Consider the following 14,863-nt stretch of genomic DNA (forward strand, 5'->3'; position numbering starts at 1 on the left):
GGGCCGGGCGACACCTCCGGGAACCACGGCCGACCGGCGACACCTCCGGGCCGGGCGACACCTCCGGGCCGGGCGACACCTCCGGAAACCACGGCCGACCGGCGACACCTCCGGGCCGGGCAACACCTCCGGGAACCACGGCCGACCGGCGACACCTCCGGGACGGGCGGCACCTCCGGACGACCGAATGATCTCTCGAAGTCAGATAATGCAATAATGAAAAAAAAATAAATTTATTTTTACATTCAACTGTATAATTATTTTTTTATTATATCTTTGTTATGCCTAAAGTAACTATGTAATATTACATTATTGCATTAAACATTGTAAAAGAAAATGCGTTTTTAAATATATTATTCTCGTTTACTTAATATTATTGTCTTATATTATTATATTTTGATATTGTATAGCTTAGTTTGTAACGGTTCACCTTTCCCGACGCCGCGGATCGGCTCGCCGGTGCCAGGATTCGGGAGGAAGGGGGAAATTCAGACTCGCTTATTCCTTAATATAAAAATAGTGGGTTTATTCAAATAAAAAGAACAACGAAAAGAATGTTTAATAGCAGGGTACAGGTCATCCTACGGGTTTAGCGGATCGCTGGTATACGTAGTGAACGGTGATCGCACGGAGCGTCCGGTGGCGTAAAGCCTGAACAAAGAACTTAAGAGCTACCCGGTATATGTACAAAGCGTGAGGATCGAACGGAGCGTCCGGTGGCGTAAAGCCTGAACAAAGAACTTAAGAGCTACCCGGTATATGTACAAAGCGTGAGGATCGAACGGAGCGTCCGGTGGCGTAAAGCCTGAACAAAGAACTTAAGAGCTACCCGGTATATGTACAAAGCGTGAGGATCGGACGGAGCGTCCGATGTATTTACAAGCTCGGAGGCGTATAGCCTATAACGGTGTCCAGATGGGACTTACAAGTTACCCGGTATACGATACTGGAGATACAACAGGCGGAGGCGCATAGCCTATAGCGGTGTCCTGATGGGACTTACGAATTACCCGGTATACGATGCTGGAGATACAACAGGTGGAGGCGCATAGCCGATAGCGGTGTCCTGATGGGACTTACAATTTACCCGGTATACGATGCTGGAGATACTAGGTACTGGCGTAACGCCTTTATTCCAAACGGAGAGCGGTGAAGCCAACGTACGGCGGCATATAGCCTTATAAGGATGTCCGGAAACCGGGAAACCCAGTATAACGACGAGAAGCCCGTCGCCCGGATGTTAGCAGGATGGACCGGAAACTGGGAAACCCAGTGTAACGACGAGAAACCCGTCGCCCGGCGGATAGCAGGATGGACCGGAAACTGGGAAACCCAGTGTAACGACGAGAAGCCCGTCGCCCGGCGTATTACAGGAGGAGACCGGAAACCGGGAAACCCGGTGTTACAACGAGAAACCCGTTGCCCGATACTAACGGTAGGAACCAGCGACCGAGAAACCCGGCACTTTCACAACGAGAAGCCCGTTGCCTGGTCTGGGAGATTTGGAACGGGACTGGTGCCGGCTCGTCCGCCGAGCCGGCTTATATACCCGTCCGGCGGTCCCCTACTCCGCGTCGAGTTCGTGGCGGGGGTACCGCGCCGGGATCGCGGAGGGGCGTCCCCGGGGTGGGGCGGCCCGTGTGGAACGATTAGGGGCGCCTTTAGGCGCCAAAGCCTCACGTGGCGGGCGGCTGATCGGCCCGCGAGGCGTTAGTAACGGCTGCGCCGTTACATTACCCCCTCTCAAGACGGCGGATCATACGCGGCCGACCGAAACGGTCGAACCGGATGATCCACCGCCCGGAAGGGGAGGTGGCCCGGAACTTCCGGGTTATGAGCGCGCAAAACCACGGGACCGTCACCACGTGCCCGTCGTCAAGGAGGACCTTGACGGGGGGCGCCGCGGGAGGCGGTCCGTGGGTCTCTCGAGTGGGTGGTTGGGAGGAGGGTGCCGCTACTGCAGTAACGACCCCCACCCCCGCCACCCCCTCGCGGAGGCCACGGGTTGGCGGTGTTGGAGGGGCGGCGGGCCGTCGTGACGGTCCGGTCCGGACTCTCCCCGGCCGTGGTCCCGGCGGTGGCGGCGGCGCGGTCAGCAGGATAGCCCTTCGGCGTTCCTGCTGCGCGTCAGATCGCTGCACCGAGATCCCCGGCCGCGGGAGCCGGACCGGCGCCGCCGGGGCCTGGTTGTCGGTTGGCCCCGTCGGTTCGGCGATCGGTCCGTCGCCCTCATCGGAGGACAGGTCTCCAAAAAGTGCCTGGATGTTAGCGTTGTCGCTCATCGTGGCAGTATGTGCCGGGTCATTGACCCGGCTCCCTTATATACCCCTGCGGGGGGTTTTCGAGTGCGCGAAATCAAATTCCTCCTGCGGATCCTAGCGGCGGGGGGTCGGACTACGCGGTCCGTCGGTGAGCCGTCGCAGGTTGCGTCGGAGGCCGCGAGATGGCGGGGGGTGGGTGTGCCGGAGAGGGTTTGTGCCCACGCTAGGCGGTCTTACTTTTGTACCGGCCGAGTCGGGAGGTTGTTATGGAGGGCCGCGAGATGGCGGGGGGGGCAGGGCGGTGTGCTGGAGTGGCTGCTGGTCCGGGGGCTAAGTCCCGCTAATGTCCTCGTCCCCTTCCTCCGGTGCCGTCTTGAGGTCCTGTACGTGGATGTGGCGGTGCCATCGTCCTCGGGCGTCCTTCAGGTCGACGATCACCGGGGATATAATCCGTCGAACCGTCATCGGCCCGCTATATTTCGGGGCTAACTTGGCGTTAAACGCGTCGGCCTTGTTGGATAGGGGGCGGTCCCGTTTCCATACGCGGTCGCCCAGCTGTGGTCGCCAGTCTCGTCGCCGCATGTTGTATGGTTTTTCTTGTCGGTGGAAGGTCCGTGCGAGGTGGATCCGGACCACTTCGTAGGCGTCCTCCAGCTGGGTCTGGCGGGTGCTGGGTCCTGGGGCCGGTGCGGTTCCCGGTCGGTCCTCCGGGTGCGGTCGGGCGAGCTCCCGGCCGTGTATTATGTAGGCCGGGGTGTATCCGGTGGCCTCGTGTCGGGCGGTGTTGACGGCGAATTGCAAGGCGGGGATTCGCTCGTCCCAATCCTTGTGCCGTCGGCCGACGTATTGGCTGATCATTGTTTTGATCGTGCGGTTGGCTCGTTCTACCGGGTTACATTGTGGCGTGTATACGGGGGATGTCCGATGCTGGATCCCATAGGCGGCTAGCAAGGACTCGACGCGTCGTGCGATGAATTGGGTCCCGTTATCGGACACGAGGGTGGTCGGACATCCGTGTCGGTATATTAGCCGGTCGGTAAGCGCTCGGGCCACCGCGACGGCGGTGGCTTTCCGGAGTGGGACCATCTCGACCCACTTGCTAAATCGGTCCTGGATGGTTAACAGCCAGGTATGGCCGCTATTCGATCGAGGCAGGGGGCCGATCAGATCTACGGCGGCTTGTTCCCAAGGTGTTCGGACGGGGGTGGCCATCATCCGCCCAGCCGGTCGTTGTTGGCAAGCCTTATGCCGCGCACAATTAGTGCATCCTCGGACATACCGGGCAATCTCCCGAAACATGCCGGGCCAGTAATAGAGTTGGGCCACCCGAGCAAGTGTTTTAGAGATGCCCAGGTGTCCGGCGGCCGGGTCGTCGTGCATTCGTTGCAGTAGCGCAGGCCGTTGATCCGTAGGTACGCACCGCTTCCACTGTTCCTCAGCTGGCGTCTCCCGGAAGTCCAGATCATGGAGGATGTGCCGATATAACTGTCGGTTCTGTACCTTGTAGTCCGGGTGCTCGGTCGGGTGTCTTTGTACCTCGGTTAACTTTCGGTGGTACCACCGGCATTTCGGCCGGGTCACGGCTAAGGCTTCCGGGAGGCGAGAGAGAGCGTCCGCCACTTGGTTGAGCGTACCTCGCCGGTACTGGATGTTGAAGTCGTGCTGTTGCAACTCGAACATCCAGCGGGCCAGTCGCCCGGTAGGGGCCTCGATTCGTTGCAACCATTTTAGAGCTTGGTGGTCGGTCACGACGGTGAACCTGTAGCCCTCGAGGTAATCCCGCATTCTGCGTATGCCCCACACGACGGCCAAGCATTCCAGCTCGGTGGCGCTATAATTTCGCTCTGCCGCGTTGAGGGTTCGGCTGGCGTACGAGATGACTCGTTCTCCCTCGCCGAGGTGCTGAGTCAGCACGGCTCCTAACCCGTGGGTGCTGGCGTCGGTCTGGAGTACAAATGGTTGGGTAAAATCCGGACAGGCGAGGACGGGGGCGGTGGTTAGCGCCTGTTTTAATTTCTGGAACGCGGTTTCTTCTTCCACGGCCCAGTTCCAGCGTGCCCCCTTCTTGGTGAGGCGAGTGAGGGGGGCGGCGATGGTGGAGAAGTCGGCGATAAATCGGCGGTACCACGATGCTACCCCCAGGAACTGTCGTACCCTGCGGAGGGTCGTGGGGACGGGCCAATCGGTAATGGCCCTCACCTTCTCTGGGTCTGTCCGGATTCCGTGACGATCGATCACGTGCCCGAGGTACCGGAGACTTGGTCGGCAGAAATGGCACTTCTCCGGGTTGAGGCGCAGTCGGGCGTCTCGCAGGCGACGAAAAACTTCGGCCAGATGGCCCAGGTGTTCCTCGAAGGTGCGTGATGCGACGACTATGTCATCCAGGTAAACGAGGACGTGGGGTTCCAAGGCAGGTCCCAGCACGGTATCGAGTAATCGCTGGAAGGTGGCTGGGGCTGAGTGCAGTCCGAACGGCATGACACGGAACTGCATCAGCCCTCTCCCTGGCACAGTAAAGGCGGTTGCGGGGCGGCTCTCCGGCGTCAGCGGTACCTGCCAATACCCGCTGCGTAAGTCCAACGTGGATAAATAGTGTGCGCCTCGCAGCTTATCCAACGTGGCGGTAATATGGGGCAGCGGGTAGGCATCTTTCTCGGAGGCCGCGTTTAGCCGACGGAAATCGATGCAAAACCGGTAGGTCCCGTCCTTTTTCTTGGCCAGTACTATCGGGGAGCTCCAGGCGCTGGTGGAGGGCTCAATGACCCCTTCGGCCTCCATCCTTCGGACCTCCTGGTCGATGACGGTCTGCATGGCCGGATTGCGGGGACGGTACCGCTGTTTGATAGGCGGCCCCGGCTTGAGCCGAATTTGGTGGACGGCTTTGTCAGTCGGGCCGCGGACTGCTTCGAATTTTGGGAGCTCGCTACTCAGGAAGGCTTGTAGCTTTAGCGCTTCACTGGCGGTGCCCGGCCTGATGCTGGCCGTGGCGGCCCCCTCCTTGGTCGTGGCATGAGTGATGGACTTGGGCGGTGGGCGCAATTCTACCCCTAGTTTTGCCCAGAGGTCCACGCCTATCAACACGGCATTGTCCAGTTGCGGGAGCACGGAGAAGCGATGTCGGTGCGATTTTCCTTGCAACGTAACCGTTGTCTCGATAGTCTCGACGATAGGGACCTGGGTCCCGTCGGCCAGGCGTATCTCTGTTGCCCTGGGGTCTGGACTCGATGATGTGCGGCTAACTCGGCGGGCTGTGTTGGCATTAAGAAATGATATCTCCGAGCCGGAATCGAGGAGGCCCCAATACTGCTGCCCGGCGATCTGGATCAGGAGGTGCGGTCTTGGATTATAGTTTAAGCAGAGTCGGGCTGGACGACGGCCGCGACGTCTCCGGCCCGCGCCCCGTTTCCCGTCGGGGGGTGACAGTCGCGGGTGAGGACCCCGTCTTTGCCGCATTTGGAGCAGAATTTCTTAGGCGGTCTCTTACAATTTATGCGGGTATGCCCTCGTTGTTTACACCGCCAGCAGCATTCCTCCCGACTATAGGTCGCGGAAGCTACGACCGGGGTGTGACTCGGCAGGGTGTCCTTTCGCCGTTCTTGCCTGCGTCGGTCGACCTCCTCGTATTCGGCGGCTCGGAAGCTGAGGTCTCCGACGCTGAGCACGTCGGTTCGACGGATGTGCAGTTGGTACTCCGGGTCCATGTTCTCATATAACTGTTCTAATTGATCCAGGGGTGAATATCCCCCAGCCCGTCTCATCATTGTCAGGACCTCGGTAGCGTACCTCTGGAAGGACTCCTTCGGGCGTTGTTGTCGTCCCTGGATCGTCCTTTTCATTTGCCGTTCGTACCCGCTTGGCAAGTATTGCCGACGGATGGCTTGTCGAAAGTCGGCCCAGCTGGCTATGGTATCGCGGATGTTGCGATACCATAGCAGGGCATCTCCCCGTAGGAGTTCTGGTAGTCCCAGTAGCATCTGGGCGTCGGTGTATCCGTACCCCAGGCACAGCTCTTCTGTGCGTTCGAGGAATGCCAAGGGGTCTTTGCCATCAAAATGGCACCCCCATTTCCGGATCTGATTCATGACCTTGGCTGGTTCGATGAGTGTCGGGGAGGTAGGTCCTTCGTCCTTGGTTGGGCCTTCAGTGGCCATCCCGACGCGAATAGTGGGCACGGTCATACGAGTTTGGAATAACGCGGGGTTTTGCCCGACAAATCGGCGGAGGAGTCGGCGGATCTCGTCAAGAGTCCCCTGACTCTCAAGCCCGTGCCTCTCGGCCAAGGCAATGGCTTCGGATTTTGACAATCGGTTAATCCACGCGGGCATTTAAACAGGTCTAAGCGAGTCGGAATCTCCACTGGGCAGGTCCCTGTTCGGGCGCCATGTAACGGTTCACCTTTCCCGACGCCGCGGATCGGCTCGCCGGTGCCAGGATTCGGGAGGAAGGGGGAAATTCAGACTCGCTTATTCCTTAATATAAAAATAGTGGGTTTATTCAAATAAAAAGAACAACGAAAAGAATGTTTAATAGCAGGGTACAGGTCATCCTACGGGTTTAGCGGATCGCTGGTATACGTAGTGAACGGTGAGCGCACGGAGCGTCCGGTGGCGTAAAGCCTGAACAAAGAACTTAAGAGCTACCCGGTATATGTACAAAGCGTGAGGATCGAACGGAGCGTCCGGTGGCGTAAAGCCTGAACAAAGAACTTAAGAGCTACCCGGTATATGTACAAAGCGTGAGGATCGAACGGAGCGTCCGGTGGCGTAAAGCCTGAACAAAGAACTTAAGAGCTACCCGGTATATGTACAAAGCGTGAGGATCGGACGGAGCGTCCGATGTATTTACAAGCTCGGAGGCGTATAGCCTATAACGGTGTCCAGATGGGACTTACAAGTTACCCGGTATACGATACTGGAGATACAACAGGCGGAGGCGCATAGCCTATAGCGGTGTCCTGATGGGACTTACGAATTACCCGGTATACGATGCTGGAGATACAACAGGTGGAGGCGCATAGCCGATAGCGGTGTCCTGATGGGACTTACAATTTACCCGGTATACGATGCTGGAGATACTAGGTACTGGCGTAACGCCTTTATTCCAAACGGAGAGCGGTGAAGCCAACGTACGGCGGCATATAGCCTTATAAGGATGTCCGGAAACCGGGAAACCCAGTATAACGACGAGAAGCCCGTCGCCCGGATGTTAGCAGGATGGACCGGAAACTGGGAAACCCAGTGTAACGACGAGAAACCCGTCGCCCGGCGGATAGCAGGATGGACCGGAAACTGGGAAACCCAGTGTAACGACGAGAAGCCCGTCGCCCGGCGTATTACAGGAGGAGACCGGAAACCGGGAAACCCGGTGTTACAACGAGAAACCCGTTGCCCGATACTAACGGTAGGAACCAGCGACCGAGAAACCCGGCACTTTCACAACGAGAAGCCCGTTGCCTGGTCTGGGAGATTTGGAACGGGACTGGTGCCGGCTCGTCCGCCGAGCCGGCTTATATACCCGTCCGGCGGTCCCCTACTCCGCGTCGAGTTCGTGGCGGGGGTACCGCGCCGGGATCGCGGAGGGGCGTCCCCGGGGTGGGGCGGCCCGTGTGGAACGATTAGGGGCGCCTTTAGGCGCCAAAGCCTCACGTGGCGGGCGGCTGATCGGCCCGCGAGGCGTTAGTAACGGCTGCGCCGTTACAAGTTATTTGAACTTAAAATTCTCTTTTCTTAAAAACTAATTTAGTCTTAAACTTAATAAAATTGACGAAATTAAAAGAAATAAATATTGTAGGCCAACTAAACGAGCAAAATTACATAAGATCTAAAGAATTATTAATAATTAAATTCTCATTCCATTAGAGAAACAATATGCAACGTAAACGTTTTGACTGTACTACAGTCTTCTTCAATACATAAAACTCAAATATTAAAACACAAAGTTAACGATTTTTCGCTGATGAACAATGAATGAATAAGACGATTGGTCTGAGATTCCAAGTTTTGCGACATTTAATCTTGATTATCGTTTTAACAAGTTCTTCTCGAAATTTCAAGTGTGTGTTGCGAAGTTTAAGTAACAAAAAATTGATATATTGAACAAGACAAAATAAAATGAAATAAAAATAAAATCCAATATTTTTCTTAACCAAAATAATCAATGTAATCAAAAAATTGTATTGCATTAAGTTTTAAACATTAAGCAGAGTCAGAATCAGAGGAATATTTCCTTTTTTTAGATTTCTTGTGTGCTTCTAAATTAATAAGACTTCATAATCTTTATGCATTCTTTACCTTGTTCTAATGTTTTTTTTTTTTTTTAATCCATTTTGCTCTTTTAGCAAAATGATCTCTGAAACTTTTCGAAGCGTTGATTTTCAATTTGTGTATCTTGTTTGTGTAACTCTTTCAAAACAATGCTTAAATTATCTTTCTTTGGTCTTACTGTTTTTTTAACATTTTCAAAAATATTTAAAATTTTTAAATTATCTTTTTCTTTCTTTGACGTATTCTTCGTTGACACGTTATTTTCTAGTGCAATATCTTCTGTATTGGGAAAGTTTTCATTGTTATTTGTAACTTCGCTTATTTTACTACTACAAGTATCAAAAGTTGTACTAAAATTATCTAGGGAATTCAGTAAATTAACTGGTTGACTGTTGTGTTTCTCTCTGATAAGGTCATGCATCTCATCAAAATATTTTTGAGGCTTTTTCTTCCCTGTTCCAGTAGATTTCATGTATTGGCAATGTCTACGATACATTTTTTCTAAGTTACGCCAACGTTGATGACATTTGTCAGAAGCTTTTGTTCCAATATAATGAATTAAATAACCATTATTTTGCATTTCTCTTGCAATATCAAATCATATTTTTTTTATGCATTTAATTATTAAGATAGTGAAATTTAGTTCCAACAATCTCTAATAACTTTAATGTCATTTCATTAGTAAATTCTACAAATATTAAAACATTATTATTATTATTATTTAATTGTATTATTATATACATGTATGTATTATAAAGGTGCTTACTATCTTTATTTGTCATTTCTAACCCTTTTTCTTTAATTTTTTTGTTTGTGCATTCTTTATTTGTAATATTGTTTTCTGTTGTATCTGTAACACAAAATATATTTAAATGATATATAATAATTTATATAAAATTATTTTTTAATTATTATTGCAATTTGTTTTAAAATATAATTAATAAAATGATTATGTATGAGATCATTAAAAACATATAGACTTATATTAAACAATAAAAAATCAAAAAAATATAAGTTGTTTAGATATTTCATGATGTTTTTTAAACATTTGTATTGTCTGTATACGTTTTGAAATTTAAAAGATGTTTAAAGTCTTATGTACTGTTGTTTTCAGACATAGGTGCTTTACATAACGATTGAGCTTCCAAGATTAAAGCATTTGCTGTAATATTTAATTAGATATAAGTCTTAATTTCATATTTAAAGTAAATAAATAAAAAATACATCTATCTGTATATAATTTTTACATACTTTTAGGACAAAAATATATTAATTTTCCATGTTCATCCAAAATCGGTTGCCCACTCGTGTCAGCACATACTAAAAGGCTGCTTTTATTCATACTATCTATAGTATCTATAATTGATAAATAATGAATTAAATATAATTCAAGTTTTAAATAATAAAGAAATTTTATTTGTTTTGTAGCTCTCTATTTCAATCAGTGCTTAACCTATAAGCGTAGAAATTATTTAAAAGTGTCCAAAAAAATTGACATTTTTAGTTTCTACTTTATAAGCTCGATCTTCTGTTTGAAATATTTAGCTCAATAGATTTAACACGAATAAATGTAAAATGCATTGTTTATTACCTGTGTCTTTATATTTGGCGCCTATTTGCAACTCAGAAAACTAACAACATGTACCCTGCTTTATTGCTGGATATAACGTGGTACCAACCAGATACATACCAAAATGATTGGCCACGCCTCTATCACAAATTACCAAACACACGAAAACATTCTGGTACACATTGGTACATGTACCAAACAGTCGCAAAAAATCGCCTAATAATATCAAATATAATAGTTTTCAAAACAATGCTTTGATATGTTAACAAAATTGAACAAATCAAATATAGTAGGCCAACTGAACGAGCAAATAAATAACATGTAAAAATTTTTTATTAATAGTTAAATAATTAAATTAACATTCCGTTACAGAATCGATATAAATTGTAAACGTTTCGACTGCACTACAGTCTTTATCAATACATAAAAGTTAAATATTAAAATACAAAGTTAGTTAAATATTAAAATATAAAATTAAAACGATTCTTCGCTGTTGACCAATAGATATGCAAGGCGATTGGTCTGAGATGCCAAGTTATGCGACATTTAAACATGCTGCGGATATAATACGCGAATTAAATCAATGTCAGAGAAAATTAAAAAATCTTTCAACTTACATTATCGTTTTAACAAGTCCTTTTTCCCGATATTTCAAGTGTGTGTTGCGAAGTCTGAATAACAAATGTCAAAATAGAGAGCGTGATGTATTTATTAATTACCAATGTTTTTTCTAAATTATGATTCAGCAAATTTTTTAAGTATGTCAAAATAACTACTGTCTAACAATTCGGTGTCTTTATTTAAATTAATTCCATTTTTCTGTTCTTTAATGTGGATCATTTCAGATATTAGTCTTTTATGGTAATTCTTTTCATGATCCATAATTTTAATATTGTCCCAGTCAAATGTATGTTGTTCGTTTAGAATGTGTTCCGTGACAACCGAATGTCTAGCAGAGTCTAATTTAATATTATTTTTATGTTCTTTAAGTCTCGTTCCTAACTGTCTTTTTGTCTGTCCGACATATGTGGCGTCACAATCGTTGCAATTCAATTTATAAATAACGTTAGAATTCGTGGGGCAATTATTTCTGTCCTTTTGAACTTTTATGAAGTCATTCAATTTTTTAATGCAACGATATCCTACCACTACGTCAGGTCTTCTTATTGCTGAAGCAACTTTCTCAGATATTGATTCTATATATGATATGACAAAATATTTAATTAAGAGTTTAACTAGGCTCTGTAATATATAAATATAAATTTAACATATATAAGATAGGCAATAAGAGCCAAATCGCGGATGACAGTGCGTTATTCTAAACGAAACTAAATTTTTTCGTTAGAATTAAATACCTGTGCACAAGGCACAAAATTTTTACTTGGACACGGCCAAGATATAAAATTGGAATAATCTCTACAAGAGATTTTTAATTCCATGTATCCCCTATTCCCCCTAAAGAAATAAAGTGCGAGAGAAAAATATAGATCCGAAAGTCGCAGAATCGGGAATCGAACCCGAGACCTTTCGCTTGCCGGGCGACTGCTCTTCCAACTGAGCTATTCAGATCCTTTCGATTCTATACTTTTCTCTGTTATATATATTAATGTTGGTAAATAAACGCCTTTAAGCCAGCGTGTATAAATTAAGAGTTTAACTAGGCTCTGTAATATATAAATATAAATTTAACATATATAAGATAGGCAATAAGAGCCAAATCGCGGATGACAGTGCGTTATTCTAAACGAAACTAAATTTTTTCGTTAGAATTAAATACCTGTGCACAAGGCACCAAATTTTTACTTGGACACGGCCAAGATATAAAATTGGAATAATCTCTACAAGAGATTTTTAATTCCATGTATCCCCTATTCCCCCTAAAGAAATAAAGTGCGAGAGAAAAATATAGATCCGAAAGTCGCAGAATCGGGAATCGAACCCGAGACCTTTCGCTTGCCGGGCGACTGCTCTTCCAACTGAGCTATTCAGATCCTTTCGATTCTATACTTTTCTCTGTTATATATATTAATGTTGGTAAATAAACGCCTTTAAGCCAGCGTGTATAAATTAAGAGTTTAACTAGGCTCTGTAATATATAAATATAAATTTAACATATATAAGATAGGCAATAAGAGCCAAATCGCGGATGACAGTGCGTTATTCTAAACGAAACTAAATTTTTTCGTTAGAATTAAATACCTGTGCACAAGGCACCAAATTTTTACTTGGACACGGCCAAGATATAAAATTGGAATAATCTCTACAAGAGATTTTTAATTCCATGTATCCCCTATTCCCCCTAAAGAAATAAAGTGCGAGAGAAAAATATAGATCCGAAAGTCGCAGAATCGGGAATCGAACCCGAGACCTTTCGCTTGCCGGGCGACTGCTCTTCCAGCTGAGCTATTCAGATCCTTTTGATTCTATACTTTTCTCTGTTATATATATTAATGTTGGTAAATAAACGCCTTTAAGCCAGCGTGTATAAATTAAGAGTTTAACTAGAACATAAAAATATTTAATGTTAGTATTAGTATTATTAATATCTGTTATATTGTTATTATTAGGCTTGTTAAATTTCTTAGTTGAGAGATTTTTTAATCTGCGTTTTATTTCTGTGAAAATTAGATCAAGAGGATAACCGTTGGATAGCAAAATGTTAATAGCTTTCTCTATATTTTTTTTGTGAAATTGCGGATGGATAGTAATAAAGCTCTATCTACCAAGTTATAAATTGTTCCTATTTTATGACAAGTCGGATGATTTGAAAAAAATGAAAGTAATCTTGTTGCGAACGCGCGGCTTGAACCGTGGTCCGACGCGAAGCTGCGACGAACGAGCATGCTCGGCCTTTTTAGGGCCGCGTCTCGTGCGCCGCCTCTCAAATCCTTCACCCGTTTTTTTTTTTTTTTTATTGGAAAGAAATCATAGGAATCTCATGAAAGATGTGATGGATGGACAATAGGATAATTGTTGAGTGGACTGTATCTTAATAGGGTGATCGCGCACCCATGTGTGCGCTGAGATTGATGATTTACGTAGGAAGCCGAATTGAAAAGAAGTCTTGAAGTTGATGAACAAAAACAGATCAATTTATTATTTCACATGTCAGAAAGTCACCTGGACTTGACACAAACAAATCAAAGAAAAAAAGAACAAAAACTCGATATGAGAATCGAAAGCGTTTGCTGTACACGTTTCGAAGCTCGCGATCACAAAAGAAAAAACTGTTTGTTCGATATCGACACCAATGTTTTTTGTCGCAAGAGAAAACAATGTCTTATTTGAAAGTCACTATCGCGAATCGTACAACAACAAATTTGTCCTCTTGTGGACGACCGTTATAATTTATCGAACACGCGCACATATGATTTGACGCGACTTAATAATTGTCTTCAATTATGTGACATTCAATCCTCCAGCAGGATCCAAAGATTCGTAATGTTCGATCACGTGCATTTATATGCAATTAACTATCACACAGAATCCTCCAGAAGGATTCGAATATTCGCAGGAGTCGATCACGTGTACGCAGCGTGCACAATACGACGGCGAGTTCGTCGCGACGGCGTACTACGACAATTGTGAGAGAGAGCGCGGAAGAGAGAGAGAGAGAGAGAGAGAGAGAGAGAGAGAGAGAGAGAGAGAGAGAACGAGCGAGAGAGAGAATGCACGACATGCATTCACCGATACGCGAATATCGCAGTGAATCCTCCAGCAGGATCCGAATACTCGTAATGTTCGATCACGTGCACGTAGCATGCACGAGACAATGGCGAATTCGTCGCGAGAACGTGTATGTTGCGTCGCGAACGAGATCCGATTACCCGTTAACTCTTCACTCTCGATATGTCACACAATACCGCGCAAATCTGTTCGTATTTGTCGCGATAATACATTCACGCACTTATTACACCGTAACGCGAATTCTTTGGTCTGACTTGCGACCAACGCCGGCTCTCTCTCCGCGACGACTGTCTCCGACGGAATGCTACCCTCATCAATCACGCTATCGACCGCCTGATCGCGAGGGGTACACGCGGAACGCGCTAATTGGCCGAAAATTTGCTTCCGCGGCGCTTCCCGCGGTGCGTGCCGCGAGGTGCTGCCGTGTTAGGCCCGCGGCAATTGCTTTCACTTAAATTCTCGACTGATCCGTGAATTTTCGTTCGATCGAGCGCGGCAAATTTTTCTCAATCCTAAACAAATCTACCTGAGAATGTCTTTTTGTGATACCAATCTAAATAAATTTTATTATCTATTACTTTGATCATTATGTCTAAAAAGCTTATACACCGATTATCCTCTTTTTCCAATGTAAATTGTAGTCTATCGTTATAATTGTTGAATTCGTTCAAAACATATGTAATATTGTCAGCGGAAGTGCATAAAATAATGTCGTCTACATAACGGAAATAAAAAGTCATTTCGCAATTTAAATTACTAATTACCAATGTTTCCAAGTCCTGCATGACTATATCGGCAATGATCGGAAAAAGTGGGGAACCCATAGGAGTCCCATAAATTTGTTTGTAAGTTATGTTATTGAAAGTAAAAAATGTAGAAGTTAATATAAATTTTATCATACCTATGAATTCATTTTTGGGAATCTTTGTGTGTGACTCTATAAAATGCCATCTATTATTGATACCGTTTAATGCAAGATCTACGGAAACATTAGTAAATAATGAAACAACGTCCAATGAAACTATTATGTCGGAATCTTGTATTGTTTTCCCTGATAGAGAAAGCTATTAACATAAATTTAA

This window comes from Nylanderia fulva, unplaced genomic scaffold, assembly GCF_048542155.1.
Source record: "Nylanderia fulva isolate GAGA-0341 unplaced genomic scaffold, ASM4854215v1 Scaffold508, whole genome shotgun sequence".
NCBI classification, from domain to species: Eukaryota; Metazoa; Arthropoda; class Insecta; order Hymenoptera; family Formicidae; genus Nylanderia; species Nylanderia fulva.